Source organism: Rhopalosiphum maidis, chromosome 4, assembly GCF_003676215.2.
Source record: "Rhopalosiphum maidis isolate BTI-1 chromosome 4, ASM367621v3, whole genome shotgun sequence".
Taxonomy (NCBI): domain Eukaryota; kingdom Metazoa; phylum Arthropoda; class Insecta; order Hemiptera; family Aphididae; genus Rhopalosiphum; species Rhopalosiphum maidis.
Window position 1 is genome coordinate 52,497,103 of NC_040880.1, and position 19,825 is coordinate 52,516,927.

At 28.3% G+C, this 19,825-nt stretch overlaps 1 protein-coding gene across 1 annotated transcript in view; it reads right to left on the bottom strand.

Annotated features, from left to right (window-relative positions):
- LOC113555901 (lachesin-like) overlaps positions 1-13,354 on the bottom strand; it is a 397,491-nt gene extending 384,137 nt beyond the window's left edge. The window contains exon 1 of the mRNA XM_026960513.1: positions 12,476-13,354. The gene's annotated coding sequence lies outside the window, so the exon portion shown is untranslated. The remainder of the gene's footprint in view (positions 1-12,475) is intronic.
- Positions 13,355-19,825: the final 6,471 nt, after the last annotated feature.

The following is a 19,825-nucleotide window of genomic DNA, read 5'->3' on the forward strand; positions in this document are numbered from 1 at the left end:
AGCACGAAAATACTTTGAATTATTATATAATAGATATGCATAAAGTTGTCAGGCGATAAATAACTATGTAATTTACAGATATGATTGGAATTATTTCTTATAAATTCTATAAATTAATATTGGTTATAAAAATGTATTCACCTTTAAATGTACCTATAATACTAATACTATATTGTATAATACATGAACACTGATTTCTGAAATCTCCATTTTTAAAAAAAAAATATTTTACTAACTATAAATCAAATATAATAATAATAATATATATTTAGTGAATCGCTTTTTTAAATGAATTCATCAAAACTGATGTGGAAGTATAAAAAAAACATGATTCGCAGACTAATTTATTTTTCTGAGTCTATTCTGTAACCAAAATCATTTAGGAATTACTTTCAAATAACTATATGCAGGACAAGGATGGAAATTCTAATACTTGAATCTATCAAGTTATAAAATTAATTTATATTATATTTTTTTTATTGCTCGAGTATAAATAAATATTAAATATTATAGAAAGGTCCTTTATAAAAAAATATTTTAAGAACTATTATATAGTTTTTCTTAATACTATATACGTCTTCATAACTAAGACTCTACTAAACTAAATTTGTATTTAAATATATCAACATTTCAAAAAAAAACCATTTCCTCCATAGTATCGAACATTTTATAATAAGATAACGCAAACACGGCACGTGCGATGTTCAATGACGATTTTTCAACCATATTTCGAGAAGAGTACATAGATGCATAGCATTAATAAACTAATAATATGATGTACGCATGCACACACAATAAATAAATAGATAGTAGATACATTCGCTTAAAATATATTTTAATATAGTTACACATATAATAATGTTTTTGGCCGTGGACCGACCCGGCGAAAGATGCAAAATGGTAAACCGGTAAAACTAAATAAAAAAATAGAAAATATAATCATGAAAAACGAAATCGAAGACGGGCATTATACTGCCTGCTCCGGCAGCGATTTATCGTTTCGGACCGTTAACGAGCGGAGTGGCTGAAAATATATACATCATATTATTATGCGAGCGTCACGCAAAGCTACGGTGTTGTTGATCTACAACAAAAATTCGGAGTCGCAAGCGCCGGCGAAAGGTTATAGCAAGGCGGAATGCAAATTATAGTGTGGTCGGGCTTGTGAGCGTAGAGAGAAAATGCGGGGAGAGGCCATCGATTGTGCGCTTCGCGTTTTCATAATAATATTTTATAAAATATAATGGGTATATAATATGTTCGTGATATTATTATAATGTGGAAACAGATACTATTATATAGGTAGTCACCATGGAAGTTATAATATATTATTGTGTGATATATTCGTGTGGTGCATGTGAAATAAGTCATGAGATATTATTACACTAATGTGTAAAACGCATATTGTCTCCAATTTTTTTTTCACTTCCTCGATAACACGGTAAAATCAAAATTAACTGTACACAATCATCGCAATCACGGGTGATCGTATAAGAAGAAAAGTTTTTTCGAGATGGATGCGAGGCAAAATTATTACAGTCAAGTAAAATAATTAAGCTCGTACAAATAGTTATATCAAATCCCAAGAGTTCAAGACCTAAAAGGCACATTTTATCCGAGGAAATTTGAAAATGAAAATAATTAGTAATAGGTAAGCAACAAATGTTTGATATTTTTCATTTTGAATTAAAATCAACATAATAACCATATAAGTACCTATTTCTAATATGTGCTTGTTTGTTGTTTTTATTAATTGTACCAACAACAACAAGAAAAACTTCAAAAAATCATTATAATACCGGCCCAAGTATTTTATTCAAAAATAATAAAAATATTTTAAAAGAAACTTCGTATAAAAAACATACACGAATATATTTTTTTTTTTAATATACTTAAATAAATAATCCACAAACGTTTCAAGTGGCCGAGATTAGTTTTATCCGAATAACAATTTATTTACAGCGGAAACGACCAAAATCGATTTCATTTACAACACCGTAAATTTCACAATATTTTTCTGTAGTTTTTCCTCACACGCTTACAGAAACCTATACTGTGATAATCGGAAAAGTGACCTCTCTATAAACTACGCCAACTGTATCGTATTTTACCATCTAAAAATTTTCCAAACGAAACTTTTTTGAGCCATCCGCGGCGTCCAGTCATATCGTAAATAGTGTATATACGATGTGGTTACACGCAGAGCTGGCAACTGCAAACAAAAATAAATAAATAAACAAGAATCGAGTTTCGGAGTTCGTACCAATATACGTTTTTCGTTAAGTTCCTAATTCCAAAACACAATTTCTTACGAAATTCTCAATATACCTAAATAATATTATCGTAGCCGCGTCCCGCACGCGCTCATATCGAAATATAATATTATAATAAAATGTTAGGTACTATAATGTACTTTCGTGTATATAGTATATTGCAATACTCGATGATGAAGGCAACGACGATACACATGCATTATTGTTATTATTATGTTATACCCGTATATAGTTTAAATGTGCGTACTGCGTATACACTTGCTGCGCGATTGTCGCGGTATTAATGTACAAAACATTATTGTAATAATATTATATTGTACAAACATTAGCAATATATATATATATTATTATTATTATTACTATTATTATTTACTAGTGTTGCGGGAAACTTAGAGCGCTTTCTCCTCCCGTCGCGGATACCAGTCGACCTAAATGCGTATAGCCCATATAAGTAATATATTATATTATAATGTTTCTCTACTACGATGACCGTGGTTTGATTCATGTACACGCAATCATTTTTTTTATTATTGTTATTATTATTACTATTACTATTACATTTTGTTAATTTCAGTATTGCATGGCCACCTCCTTTGTTTTTTTCTCGCACTTTATCTCAACGTATAACTCTATATGGATTGAAACAAATAATTAAGCTTTTAATGTTATTATACGAATAATGGCGTTTTTAAATGGCAAGCTGTTCCGAATAATGTTTAAATAACACGAAAAGCAAAAAAATAAATAAATATATGATATAACTTTATTGAGTTAAATGTGTGGGGGACAGGTACTGCCAGACATCCTGTACACTGTATATTATTAATAGTCACAAAGACTTTAAATCGCGTCAACACTTCTAAACTAATAATAATTGTTTTATGGAAAGCCAATGTCCAATATCAACCGTAATCATATGCGTATTTATTTATGGGCGCTTCTTTTTTGTTTATGGTTACACAGAAACATTTACGCTGGTTTTTTACATCATACGATTATACAAAACACGATTGATTTTAATATTAATTTGACGTTGTCGCGTTGAAATAGTTCATACATGTAGCTACTAGCTAGCGTAAGTATTATGCAAATACTCAAATATGATATAAATATTATAATATTATACCATAAATAGTGTATGTATAATGTATATTTGCAATAACTAATATAATAGGCAATTTGATTAGACCTGCAATACTCGTCTAAAATTATGTAACTTTTGTAGCTTATCAAATTGATAATTTATCATAATATTCATATAGTTCTTGCTTTAAGTTATAATAATAATTAGGTATATTAATGTGCCATGCACGTGGTCTTTAAGCTTATTGTATAAATATTTTACATGTAATTCTGTTAAAATCTCTACATGTAATAAGTTGAATAGTCAATATATATAATATATATATTATATTAATTAGATAATTTCATATATACAACATTTTAAATGTAACTTCTCATGCATGTTAATTCCTATATTACAATCCTAACCATGAATTCACAAATAGTACAAAAACATGTATAAAACAGTTTAAAGTAAATTTTTCTGAATTGTCTGTAACGTCATAATTTATTAAATCCTTCGATATTAATACCTAACCTAAGTGTATATTATGTATCAAAAATGATTTTATACACAAAGTGACATAATTTTAAAAGCCTAATCTGGATCATAGCAAAAGAGCATTTACATATTTTGATGTTTATAATTAATAATCCTTTTGATAAAAAATAAAAAATAAACACAAGTTCGAAAGTCTTAATTTTTCCCAAACAAAATAATGCACACTAACTTTTAAAAGCTCATTTATAATTAATACTGTTTAGAATCAAACTACTTTCAATAAGCATTTCAATTTGATACAAAAATTTAACTTTATTTAAAAGTAACTTATTATTAGAAGTTCATCTTTTAAGTAAAACTTAAAGTAATGATTTATTTAGAAAAAGGTAGTCGTAATTTAATAATTATTAATGTACTTAAAATTATATTAAATTATTACATGTATGAGTTTTATTGCAGTTAGAAAATTACCATACGTTTTGTTAAACTTTAAATATTAATTTCAAAATATGTAAACCTATTATATAAACTACAGATGTTACGTTTATAAGTTTAATATCAATTAAACTTAACGATTTTATACATACCTTATAGAAGTTACATTATTATGCAGATATAATAAATATTATAATTTATATATATATATATATATATATATATATATATATATATATATATATTATTAATAAAAAAACATTTATTCTGAATAAAATATTTCATGCCTAAACAATACATTACATTTTTGTAAAATAACTAATACCTAATGAAATATTTAATTTAATATCAAAAACTATTTGAAAAATAATGAATCAATAAAAAGTAGTTTTTTAACAAAATATTATACTGTAAGTGTACATTATTATTAGTTCATTGTCTTTATCATAGTTAAAAAGAAAAATATACTAAAAAAAAACTTAAGTAAGTCATTGAACTTCAATATTTTCATTTTATAAAAAGTTTAGATTCATATAAATATATTATATTCTATTATACCTAACATTTCTAATAAATATCATAATAATTTTGAAATGAAAAATATAATGATCTAAATAAAAATTATATCTATACGTATTTAATATTAATTAATGTTTACACGACGTGTATTTGAAAAATAAACCACAGAATGAGCGCGATTATTAAATTCATTGATTTTACAATTTTGAACCAACATATATATACCAACCTACCTATATTATAATATTATATTTAAAAAAAAAAGGTTTAAAAAATCCAAAACTGTGTATAAATACACAAGTACACAATGAATAATATATATATATATATTCATACTATTATCCTATATATTGTATAGTGTAGAGTACTTAGGCGATAACACGAAATAAGAATTATACCTACGTGAAACGTCACATACAAACGTATTATTGAAAGTGTGCGAATAATAATAATAATAATAATAATGTTTTAACGACAAAACGATTTAACAACCGTACATATATGACGGGTCGTACGAAAAGTATTTATAATTCAGCAAAACGGTACCAAAATTAATATAAATAAATAATGAGTGCAAACCCTGAAAACCCGCGTTGATCGCTCGTGTGCGGTAGAGAAGGGGCCACGGTAGAAGGCCAACAGACGAGTTACGCGTCAACGGACGTTGTAAATATGGTATTTTCGCAAAGAACATGCTCTTAAGTGCAGAGGCTGACAAGGCGTACATTTGTGTATGTATTGCGCAAGATAGTTGCATTATTATTATTGTGTACACGCGGTATAGAACAAACACCCGTTGAGATATTTTAGTTTTTTTTTTTTTTTGTTCCCCTGAAAACCGCTGTATGGGCGGTGGCTACAGGAGGTAAAAACATTAGTGTATGTGCGTGGTTCCGCGGCGGCTTCAGCAGTGACGGCCGCCAGGGTAATTGAATCGCGCGCGAAAGTCGGGTTTTACGATTTGCATATTCCCTCGGGGCTTTATGTGTGCTTTCGCGCACGTCTGTGTATTTAGACGTGCGTGTACGCAAATGGGGAGGGGGTGGATACGAACTCTCGGAGAGATAAGAGAAAACTCCGTCTCTTTGCCGCCGAACTGTCATCATTTGAACCATTAATCGATCATCATTAAGGATATTCAAAGAACGTTTTCACGCAACGGGCAAAGTCCGCCACTTCTACCGCCGCCTGTTGGGTAGGAATCGGTCGCGCGGTCGTGATGGGCGTGAAGAGCCACAGGGGTATGGGCCAACGTATATTACAACACAACACCGACGTATAAGGGGAGCATGGGGCTGGAGAACATCCGACTGCGATAGCCGTCCTCCCATACTGGAACGTTTTGGATTCGAGTTCGAAAAAATGTATTTAGTGATAAGATAATATTAACGCAGTCAGTGAATATAGTGAGAAATAATATGAATTATTATTATTACAATAATTATATTAATGTTATTATACTAGGACCTAATTTCATAAAAAAAAATGCATATATGTATACATACGCTGGGTACATGTACAATTTTAAAAAAACTACAATTCGTGGTAATAACACTAACCTTGTTGAGTCTCGAAGTTAAAGGTCAAATGTAACTAATTAAGCGATGTTACAATACGAGTATAATACTAATAAAGTAATACAATTAGGTATATATAGTATTTTTTCACAAATTTCTAAAAAAAAAGTCCATAAATTATATTAAATAAAATTTATGTTAACGCAATATAAATATTAAAATTATAATTAAACCACCGCATATCTCTAATATAATTAACATCGTATTCCATAAAAAATGGGCCAATAAATTAAGAAATAATATTATTCTCTCTGAATGACAAGTACTGAAGTACTAATAATATACTACTATAATGTAACTTTATACTTGTATGGTAAAATATTTCAGTAAAATAAGTCATAATCGCATATTATATCATTACTTTCTAAAATACATATACATAATAGTAATAATAAATTAATAACAATGATAATATTGATAATAATAATAACATTGAATAACCGCGTGAACGCACTCTCTAAGTAGCAATCTTTCAGTCAGCCGACATAGTCTAGGTCTATCGATTTTCAGATTTTTTTTACTCGGACTTTATGTGGAGGGACAACTTACACACAGTATCCATCCTCCGCCGTGGCCAAAGAGGATTATTTGAACCAGGTGTTCGTGGTTTTTTTAGAGGGAGGTAAACGAATAAATTCGGCTATCAGCCGCGAATGCGTCTAGACGCGAGTTTTATGAATTGCTCGTATAATCACGTGACCCTTGCAATCGCCCTACCTCCAACCGCCATCGCACAGCGACGGGCTGTCAATGTCAATTTGTTTGATAATAATATTCATCACGATGGCTTTTTAAAAATGTATAAACAATCACTTAGCTCACGCCAGTTTGATAATAATATATCGCTCAAAAATACTTAACCTATATATTATCATTTATAATTATTATTATTACAAAAACCACGTTTATTATGAACTTGTATTATTTAAATATATTTTCATAATATCATTATAACTTATACACGACTCGCGCAGTTCTTATTTTTGTAGATGATCGTCCAACACTCAAGCATATAGATAATAGTATTGAATATCGATTTAAATTGATATAGTACATAAAATAACCCACGACTGCAGGCAGTCGTTTGAACAGATTTTTTTTTTTTTGTAATATTTAGAAAACCGTTAAAATATAACATAATATATACATAAGTACTTGCATTTTAATTTTTTACAGGATGTTTAAAATATAATTGTATTAAAATATTTGTTTGTATAATCCGATGATGAGATTTTTATATTTTATATCTTTTTAATTATAAATATATAATATATAATATATAATAATATAGGTTAGGTTAGGTAATATATTATATATATATTCACTCTATTCAAAATATTTTTTTTTAATTTGATATTTGAATTTAACGCAAAATATAATATAATATAATTGTGCTCGTGGAGTATGTGTGAATAATGTGAAAATAAAAGATTTAAAAGTTGTTCTTTTAATGTTAGAGGGTTAAAAATAGATTATATATTATTTCCCGGTAGTGATTTTATTTTGTAGTGTGTTGTTGTAGTAGTTGTATAGATACGAATGAAAACTCAGATTGCACGCAACTAGAGATAATATTTCAATTCCTTGACTTCATATTTATAAACATTATTTATTTCCTTTAGTTTTACGGTATAATATTATTATTATATCAGACTGCAGGTAGTGTTGAAGTACGAATAACCATTGTCGTCGTCATGACCCTTTTCTGAATAATGATAGTTAAAATTGAGTAATTTTGTATTGTTTAAGGTTTTATGAACAAACAACCCAACAAATTATACACGTTTGATTAGCATATTAAACAAATAAATTAATCCTGATAAAAGTTTAAAAAAAAAATCATCTTAGCTGCTGAAGTTATTCATTTTTAGAATGAAAAAAAAATGTTCATAACATTTTAATATTTCTTCATCAAATAATTACGTAAAAACTAAAATACACAGTATAAAATATTTACATAGGTCATAGGTTCCAAGTATTAATTTATTTCTCGCATACACACTACGAATGAATTTGCATATGATTTTTATCTAAGCAAATATAACACATAACAATACCTAAGTATTCGTTATATTTCATAAACGAGAATAATACAGAAATAATAATGATAATAACAATTTAAAATATTCGTTGAATTTCATTTTTAAAACAGTTATTAATTTTATTTTAAAATATTAACCTTAAAATGTGTTACATAAATTTATGCGGAAAAAATTAAAAATTTTATCTTTGGTTCACCTATAATGACTAATTTATTTAAATCAGTGTCATATGATAATGTCGCTAAAAAGTATTATGTTAATTAGACCGTGTAAAATAATTATTATGATTAAAAGTGAATTGTTATTATTAGTTTGAGTTCCTCTTCGAATGAGATATTTTCCAAAATACATGAAAATAGTCCATGGTTTAACTGTCTCTGTATTGATTTATCCTTTTAATGTTACCCCTATTTTCTATAAAAGTGGTTTTTTTATATATTAAACGATGTAGAAAATAATAGTAGATATGAGTACAGAAAATACAGGGGTGTACTGTACTGCAGAAATAATCTCGTTATCCTATTTTTTTTTTCTTATTCCTGGCGAATTGTTCTTATTTTACAGATAAAGAGAGAATAAAAAATTATATATATACATTATTAATTATATTTAAAATGTACGGACATGTTACATGATACCTAATATAAGTTTGTATAACTGTAAATATAAAATATTTTATAATTTAGATGCTAATATTAAAACAGTAAAAAATGGAAGTAAAAATATTATAACAATATTTAGTATTTACATTGGTCCGTTTATAGTTCTTAAACAACATGAACATACCTATTACACATTAAAACTATTCTGTAAAAAATATACAATAATAATAGTATTTGTTTGTCTAAGTAAATATTGTTTGTTCTATTTACATTTTATAACTCTATATAGGTAACTATTTAATTGATAATTAATCAACACATTAAATTAATACTACTTTAAGTTTAAAAAAAACTATTCAGAAATTGCTGAATTTTAGTGGATGGCCTGATTTTGACTATACAACTTTTTAACAACAAAATAAAAATAAAATTTATTGATACAATTTTTTTTTGCAAAACTTCAATATACGATGTTATCATAACTATTATTACAACTGAAAGAAAATTATTACAGAAAATATCAATTACAACTACAGATAGCAAAGCCTGTTTATGATACGAAGATACATATTTGGTAGTAATGAATAATGATATATTGGATATACACATGGACAATTTGTTTTGCTCAAGTTTGCTTGTATTTTATACTTATAATATAGTTAAAGTATTGTTATAAATTATTATAACGTAGGTATCTATTTACATTTCAAACCACATTTCAAATTTAATTAAATATTAAGTAAATAATTGATTATTTGAATATAATAGTAGCTTATTTTAAAATTGAAAACCTGCACTATGGTAGCGCATACTGTAATACTGTACTATGTACATATTAAGTTAAACTTTAAATTTAGTCAGAAGACACATTTATTTTGCATCACAATAAATTATTTTCACAACATTTGAATGGTTATTTAAAAATAAAAGTTCTGAAAATATTGAATACGAATGTGTATCTCATAAATACCTTAAATAAAACCATTGATAAAATTAAATTGAATTTATGTAAATTTAACTTATATAAATATATATAAATAATCTATTTTCGTAGGGCTTTTATTTATTTTATTTTATTTTATTTAATAAATAAAATTTAAGCTCATTTAGCTTCTTCGAATTACGCCATTTTTAAGTTAATATTTCAATAACTATACTTAAAAATGTAAAATACAAACATTGCTTGATGACACCTCTAATTAATGTTAGACATTTTTACTTCAATATCACTATAAATATTTATAATTTAAAAATCTGGATATTTATTTATTTGTTATTTTTTTTCTTAATGTATACAATATATTATTATGTAATATAAAAACTATTAAAATCAGTATATCATTTTAAGACGTGCAAAACATTCAATTCCAAACAAATATAATGTATTAAATAAAAATATAATAATAGCATGGTTATAATGTACATTGCAATTTTGAAAATTATTAATATCGTTAATTTTTTAAAAAAGAGGAAAGGTTCTCGAAACTTTAAAGGGAAAAAACGTAAACATAAAAGTAGAGTTCTCGATGACTTTTATTATTTATGAAGTTAGTTCAAAAAGAAGTAATGTACTTTCGGATTTGTAAACTTTCCACTGCTTTTAAATTGAGAGTAGAAAATATATTATGACATAATAACAATTTACTAATTTAAATGGAAACTAAAATCCATCCCTGTACAATGTACTCGTAACGTATTTTATTATGAACATGAACATTACGTCTATTACAGGATATTGGCCCGATTGTATTTGTATGAAAGATTTCAAGTTTGAAATGTATAAATACAAATATCAAACATAATATATTTTTGATCTTAAATATATTATATTGAAAATAATATATCAGTAGTTTAATTTTATATTTTTACACAAACTTTTATAGAATTACGATTCAAGGTAACTTAATATTTTATTTGCTAAATTTTCAAAATAATTTTTCGTTTCGATGTAGACAACTATGTTTCTAACAAACAGATCAAAAATTATAAGATAGTGTTGAAAATTTATTATAATATTGTAATAGAGAATAAAAATACCACTTATAATAATAGTATACCATATTTACAATAAGTATATTGTTATTAATTGCAAATATTTTATTACGTTATGATTATATAGAATATTTATGAAAATAAAATGTGTTTGACTACAATAACATTTTATACGTGTAAAAATATTTTTAGAAAAACGATAAATATTTCAAGTGCTCTGCAAATATTCCTATGTATGTCACTATTGCTCATGTAAATGTGTACTTTGATAATTTAAATTCAGTATGGCCACGATAATCATAGTTATAATTTATGTGTTTAGTTTTTTGTCTTGTAAAAAGTGTGTTTTGTTCATTATGCCGTACTTTATAAAATATCACACTTAAACACATTCAATTCACATGTATTTCCTGAGAAAGTCTACGATTATTATAAGTACTGTTTGAAGAGGCTTGCGACTTATAGAGTATTAAACTTAGATTATACCTACATAACTTAAAATCTTGTATATCTAACTGATGGTGTTTAATTCTTGTTTTGTATAGGCAGAACTACAAACTACGATACTATAATTAATGATTAACTTGACAAATGCTTTGTACGAATGTGTTTGTAAGTTGTTAATATAATTTTATAATAATATGTTAGCTACTAATCTAGACAAAAGCGAGACAAACGCTACATCAATTCGATTTTTTTTTTTTATTAAAATGTAAGTTTTTACCGCCGAAATATTGTAGATCAAATGAGCAATAATTACTATCCACGTTTTAGTAGAAAATTGGTTTTAAAATACTATAAACAGATAATATGTACATACTAAATTTTGTCGATGCTTTATTATAGTCTTAATGACTCGCGGCATGCTGTATAGCTAATATGTGCGTATCGGCCAGAAAAAGGGAATTTTCGAGGAAATTCAGTACATCATCGAACAATGTGATGTGGGGTCCTTGCAAAACCCCTTATTGACTTGCCGATCAAAAAACTGCGTTATGGTGCATATTGTTTGCAGACTGATGGAAACGAGCGAATAGCCTCTAAACAATATATTATAATTTTTTATTTAAATTATTTACCCATAAAATTCTACACACATTATAACAATAAATACACGATTGACCTCTTCGATTTTTGTATACGTCAAAATTCCTGTGTCTCTTGTCACGCATGTGTTCTCCCAAACCCTTAATCAAAACTTTGGTTCACCGTTTCTATAGGTCGCACGCCAAACCAAATAATGGCCAACCCGACCGAATTTCGAATGGATCCACTGCGAAAACACGAAATAAAGACCTACTGGGCGCCACCCTGACGATATACGAAAACTACGCTATCGAGACCTAGCTAAATATCTTACTGTGTTATATAATGATTGCATAGTGTCGTCGAGTTATACGAGCGCGGTATCGTGAGCGCTGCAATTTCTATTACAATAAAGCATTACGCGTAGTTCAATATTGTCGCTTACCGTTGGTCAGTGAAGAATTTCACGATATCCTTCGTCGACAACTGCGACAAGATCTGGTCGCTGAAATCCTCGTGGACTTAAAAAATTCGCACAACCGTCAAAAATAAAACACGCGGTAAACTAAGAATGGCAGCGCCTGAACTGGAGGCTCGAATGTTATCACTTATTCGCGATGCGAACGATGCGACGTAACGCTGCTACAGCGGTCGGATCGAAACCTCGGTTTTCCACCGGTCGGTTTCGTATCGTCAGCGTCGTTGGCGAACACGGATTTCGTCGGCCAACATTTCGCGCCCGCACACACACACACACACACACGCAAACGCAAACACCCCCGCACAACCGCGACACCGACACAACAGTGTTATAATATTTTTATATTATTACGTTGTACGATGTTGTACGTCGTATTATACGTATATACACTGCGCCCGAAACGAACCGCACCGGTGACGATGACGGAGATAGCACACGCACAAACACGGGCGGTTTTTGCTGTCGCGCCGGATTGCGGATCCGATTTACGGTGACGTCGATAGAATATTAACGATAATCGATCAAAAAATATCAAACATGAATCACGATCTGTATAACATATGCGTGACGACACGGGGCGAGCGTGATTTCGTATAGAGTAAAAAATGTTTATATATTTTATTATGTTTCTGTTTTTTTAGTTTAACGTTTCAACCGTTTGTTTGGGAATTCCGTGTTCGGTACGCGCACAGCAACAACAACGTCGCGTGTACACAATCCAATGATATTACAATGTTACGCCCGGATTTTTCGTATATATTTCCCGGAGATAAAACCGACCAGAAACGGTCGCGGACGCGGTTCTCGCGACGGCACGAGACGGACGCACAACGGAAACTCGGGACGAACGCCGGCAAGCTGCTGGCCCGTCGCTCGGCGGTGGTGGCGGCGGCGGCGGCGTCGGTGATGCCGCGTAGCGTCGCCGTAGTCGGCGGCCCAGAAGAGTCGGCGCCGGCGCCTGTCGTTCGCCAATTATCGGCTACTTACAAACGCGTTCGGATTGTTTTTCGAAACTGGTATTTATTAATTTATTTATTACGCCACCAGAGAGTTTTTGGCACGTCACACAACAATATTATTATCGTCACGTCATATAATTATAATATTATGTATATAATCGTGCACGTTGCAGATTAGGTTAGGTTAGGTTAGGCGATAAGATTTTGGGTACAGTGCGTATCTATATTTATTATTTAATAGGTGATACGTTTAAGAAGTGAACAATTTTGTAAACGAAGAGCGGCGGATGTCGCGAGTTCGGACAGAGATTTGTGATTTTCGACGTCGCCTATATCGTTTATTAAAAAATATAAATGCTAATTAATAATAATAATATACATACATAACTATATTATATATATTTATATATATTATTGTTTATGTGTTATTTAAGTCGGCTTCGTCAATACTGCAGGCTTGGATGTGCATATTTCACGATTTGTCGAGCAACCTATGGTGACCGGTCAGTGACATATACAATCGGCTATATACTATATAATACTACAGTGCATCTTCGAAATAACTAAACACATTTTTAATAATTCAACAAGTAATATTAGTTATTTTAAAAGTGATTTTTTTTTTTTTTTGTTCGTCAGGATACCAAAGATTACTCGTGCTGAGGCAATTGATTCATTATGTTTACGGAAGTATTTAAGTTAAACTTTTTTTTTAATGACAGCCGCCTACTCTGACCATCAACTATGTAATATATCCCATCAACTTCAAACATTTCTTTGGAATAGCATTTAGAACGTTAGACATTATTTTCATTATACATGTTTAACGTAATTTTTGAGCTAAGCCCTGAGTGAAATGGAACTCCCACTAATTTTTTCACATGATGTTTGTTTTAACTGTGTAGTTTAAGTCACATTGCAGTGATTTTAAGAACATAATAACTTCCCGTTGGAAGTATCTATTGAAATTATTCTCTCAAGCATTTAATAAAACAAATTACATTTAGAAATTAAATATAAAATTGGCTTAATGGGATGTAAGCGACAATCAGACAAACTTGATAAATTAAGTTCTTTACTGATTATTGAGTGAGCATGAGACATAATATAAACTTTTAAGGAAATAGATAGAATAATTATTTTTTAGATATTTTCAGTTATAATTCAGTCAGAAGCGATATACGAGTCTTGAAGTACAGATCCATTATTAAAATATATTATATTAGTCCGATGAAGAAACAGTAATAAAAAGTTTTAAAAAATATAAGAAACATATGATTGAAATAAATTTATATTAACCAAGATAATTTTGTATTTTCAACAATTGAATACCTAACATGAAATTGTATTTAATGTATAGTTAACTTATACGTAATTAAATTTTAATGTAAATATATTCAAAATTTAATTAAGTGTATTCAACTATGAATTATAATAACTTGTATTGCACATGTGCATACTTTAAATGTTTCTAAATATTAAATTTAGATTATTTCCTAGATTTTCTATTTGATATGATTTTCAATGATATTGGTTATAACCGATAATACTAATATATACATTTGGACAATCAATTAAATCAAACCAGTGTGTTTATATATAATTATTTTTAATTGTCTATGACCAACTATAATAATAATTAGAGTTAATACTTTTAATAGCATTTTTATTTTCTTAGTAAAACAACAACAATTGTAACAACCTATCATTTAAATCGTTCATGGGGAGCCTGTAGCTATAACTGCTCTTTAATCCTTGCCTTTACCAATGAATCTTTATTTAGACATACTTAAAATTCACAAATTATTTTAGAATTAAACCATTATACACAAACTGCTAAAAAATACGTGTAAATGTGTAATACGCGTTTTCGTAAATTCATCTATATTCATAGAGATGACGAAATTGATGGATCAACAATTTATAAGTAGATTATCAGTTTATCACACATGAGTGCTATACATACATATTATACCATATACCATAATATATTTTATGTTAACTTCAGCGATCAAACATTCTCTACGATGACTAATCATAACTGACAATAGCTAATTAGGTTAAGCATTGCAGAAGTTTCCTAGAGAAATGACAATACATACTGAAATTACTAAAATTAAAAGTTAAAATATTAAATGTATTTATCTAAATATTACATAAATAACTGAAGAATATTTAAATCAAAATATTCATGTGCCTATTATGCTAATGTAATTGATACTAATATTTATCTATTTATTAATTTTAGCTATAACCAATATTATAGAAGTAGATAATTTTATTTATTTTAACAATGCATACCACTACGCACATTAGGCAAGTACGTGCTCTTTATGTCAAAATGAAAAAAAAATAATAAATTAAAATAATTCAGAACTTATTTAGTTAAAATTGTTATGTTACAATGACGTTGTTAGCCCAGAAACTTTACGGTTATCCAATCATTTTTAAAAACTATTTTTATAATTCACATAATATGTCTCCACACCTAAAAAAGTAGTAAAAATCGAAAGGTAATATGATTTGAAAAAAAGTAACCTCATGATTGATGAATCGATTATCATCTTAAAAATACCGACAGTCTAATGACATTAACTTAATTTATCAGTCAAAAATAAAATAAACTGATTACCGACAATCACTGGTATCCACCGGTATTACTAACATCGTCCAATCATTACCTTTATTGCCAGAATTTCTAACAACATTGCCGGTAATAAAATATTATAAGTATCCATCTATTTATACAAGACATTTGACTATATAACGATTTAATAACGCACTCACGCGTTTTATGAATTCGAAATGATGTATTCGCGTTATTGTCGTACATCGTGGTTTTGTACCTATATAACACCCATTATTGTATAATATAAAATCTAAAGAAACAAAATGTTAATAATTGATGAAATATAATAATATAATATCCTATTTATACATCTGAACAATGAAAATTACATGGTCGCATCAGTCAAAACACTCGAAACACATGCATATTAATATTGGTGCAGTGTGATGTTAGCTTATTCTGAAACGACGAATTTCTATGGCAGAACGCAACGCACATATAATACAACATCGTTATGGAATTATTTTTATTAACATTGTGGTCTCCATACCTATATTATAATGTTCTGGATTATTTACTAAACACACTCACCCCCATTTCCTCCAATTGTACAAATTTATTTAAATTCATATTTTTGGAATTTATAAATAAACTTAAAGGACATATTTTCAAATACTTGGATTTTTAGGTAATTTAAAGAATTCTTATGTAGACAAATTTCTATTTTTTAAATACAATTTATCATTTTTAGTGTATGTACACTAAGACTAAATAGATCTAACTAAATAATTGATTTTTTTTTAAATTTTGAACAAGTAACTTCTGAGTAATTCAACTTTATGAGCTACAGATAATATAGTCTAAAATAATATGGATTGATAAGATATGGGCACTATAATAATTTGAATATATTAGCAATTAATATTTATAAGCGTTGTACCAAAACAATTATTTATGATTTTTAACAATTATCCTAGTATAGCAATATATACCTGTGAAACTAAATAATATTATTATAATACATATATAGGTAATATTTTTGTAAAGCAAATAGCAATACATCCATTTTAGATTTTATATATTTCCACAAAAAATCAATTTAATGACATAAAAATATCTAAATATATGTGGTCTTTAAGTTTTATAAAATATTCCAAACATCTATAACCAAATAAAGTATAAAAGAAGAGGCAAGTGTGTTTGTTGAATTACCTAGTGTATGGCTGATATTGCTAAACAATTTAAAAATAATAATCGTAAAGTGGATATGGGCTTTTTCACGGATAATCTCATGTCGATGAAAAGTTCGGCTAACCATAGCTCGTTACATCTATAGGTGGGCGGTCTCCTTTTCGACCAAAAATTACAGTTACCTTTTCGGCCAGAACAATTTTCTCTAAAATTTACAATTATAACAACTGCACTTGACAATGTTTATAATTAATTTTAAATTAATTTTATATCAAACAAGGAACAACTCTGGTTTATCTATTTTTTTAAAAACTTACTATAAACGAAATTTAATGTACATTGAACTATTGAAGAGTATAAAAATATGAGTAGTAAAATTTGTCAAATAAAAATTAGTTTTTAGTTTGACTAAGATAATATTATGTTAAAATATGTTAGTTCAAATTATTTTACTTTATTATATTTTCACGCATGCATTTATCAAGCAAACATCGTATAATAAAAAAAAAAATCTAATTTTAATTTTCGACATATTCATGAAGATATATTATTTTATTATCATAACTATTAATACATAAATAGTTGTTGTATTTTACTCAACTACGTCCATACTAACCATGTTAAAATATAAAATTTTAAAAATAAATTATTAAATTATTTTTATGTATTGCAATTTATATTAATATCCAAAGCGATTATTTTAAAGCAATTCAATCTGAAGCGGATTGAACTTAGTGTGTAGAATTGTCATGATTTGTTTTGGGGAAATTTAATTTACACACACAATCCTATCATATTGTAATGACTTTATTTATTTAACCATCTGTTTTTAGGCTAGCCCAGCGTCAACTTTTCCTTCTTAAAGAGCAAGTTGTATTTCAATATTATGAATATAATATGAAGCAGAATATTCGATTAAAAATGTTGATAAATATATAATATATACATGAATGTATTGTATTTATATCGAATATCGAATGAATAAGAGAATAAGTGAAGTAGCAAGGCCAAACTGGGTAATAAATATTTGTTCCCCACTACTGTGATGAAATGGCGGAGAATTATACGCATTATACGTTATACATATATAATATACACTGTATGATGTTATATAATATTATGCTGAAGTGTCGTACCGCCGTGAAAGTGTGGGTCGATTAATGTCACGACAAAAGACAAACGATCTCTGCCGACGACGAGACGCCAAAAGTCAAAAGCGCGCAAGAAAGGTACGTAAAAAATACTCGGGCTTTTGTAGCGAATATATAAAGTTGGGTATTCAGAGAATTTCACCTCGTACGTTTCGTATTTTAGGCGAACATTTCCAAGAGAAATCTTATCATCTCAGTCGTATTTTCTTGACATAAAATAATAATTATTATTATAATGATATTTGTATATTGTATGCCGTAAATTTCTATAATTATACATTTTCTTTTCAAGTTCATATGTACATCATAATAATATATATATATATATATATATATATATTATTGTATATTATATTTTATTATATGCCTACTTGCATTTTTCCTTAATTGAACCCAAATAATATTCTCCCGAGTCTTTCAAAAACTCAAAAACGACAGTATGATGGTAATTATTATTGCGATAAATCTGAACGCTATAAAATATTATGGAGTACGCTGTCGGAGTGTACACACGGATACCTACGTATTTATTATATTTACCTTTATTAATTGCGCGCCCCGCAGTGAAGACAAAACATAAATTAACAAAAGTAAGTAAGCATCGCTATAACAGTTACAAATAATAATAATAACAATATTATAATAATAAACAAAAAGGGGTAACTAACTATATTATAATTATGAATAGTTTTGAGCCTTGATCCTTGTAGGTACAAAATAAATGTTAAAATATTGACAACATATACATATTGCATTTACTGGAATAATATATTGACATTATAAAAATTAGATCAACATTTCAAAAGATACCCACGAGAACGACGCAATTAATATAATCTTTGTAGTATAATAATATGAACACTTACTGCAGAACTATTTACCGTATTTCGCACTACTTATTTTATATTTTATTTACATAATACAATCCATTTTGAATTTAACATTATATATTATGCACATGCACGATGCTCCGCATATAGTAATGTGCAATTATGAATTAATATTATGAATTTCAAATAACGGTTAAGTTCTGGTGCGAGAAATCCGTAAATCAGAAAGATGTGTAAGTACTTACGTCTTACGTAGGCATCTCAACGCGCTGCCCTAAAAAAATCTTCGAGGAAACGGCTGACACGTATTTTTTTGAATAAAAGCGAGCGGACTACGATTACGTGTTGCACAAATGAACGGCACATAGAATACTGTGATTTCTGTAGTAATATTGTTGATCGAGTATTGCGAATTACGCGGAACATGCGACACAGAAAAACAAGAGTTATTATAGAATTCCGATAAGAATGACCGCAGAAAAATATGTTGCGGTTCCCGCCGCCCGCGAGTATAGCATCGACCATACTGTATTCAAATGATACCGTGGTCATGGTTACCTTTGACCACGGTATCTTTCGATTTTTGTCCAGTTTTTTAAACGGTTAACTTATGA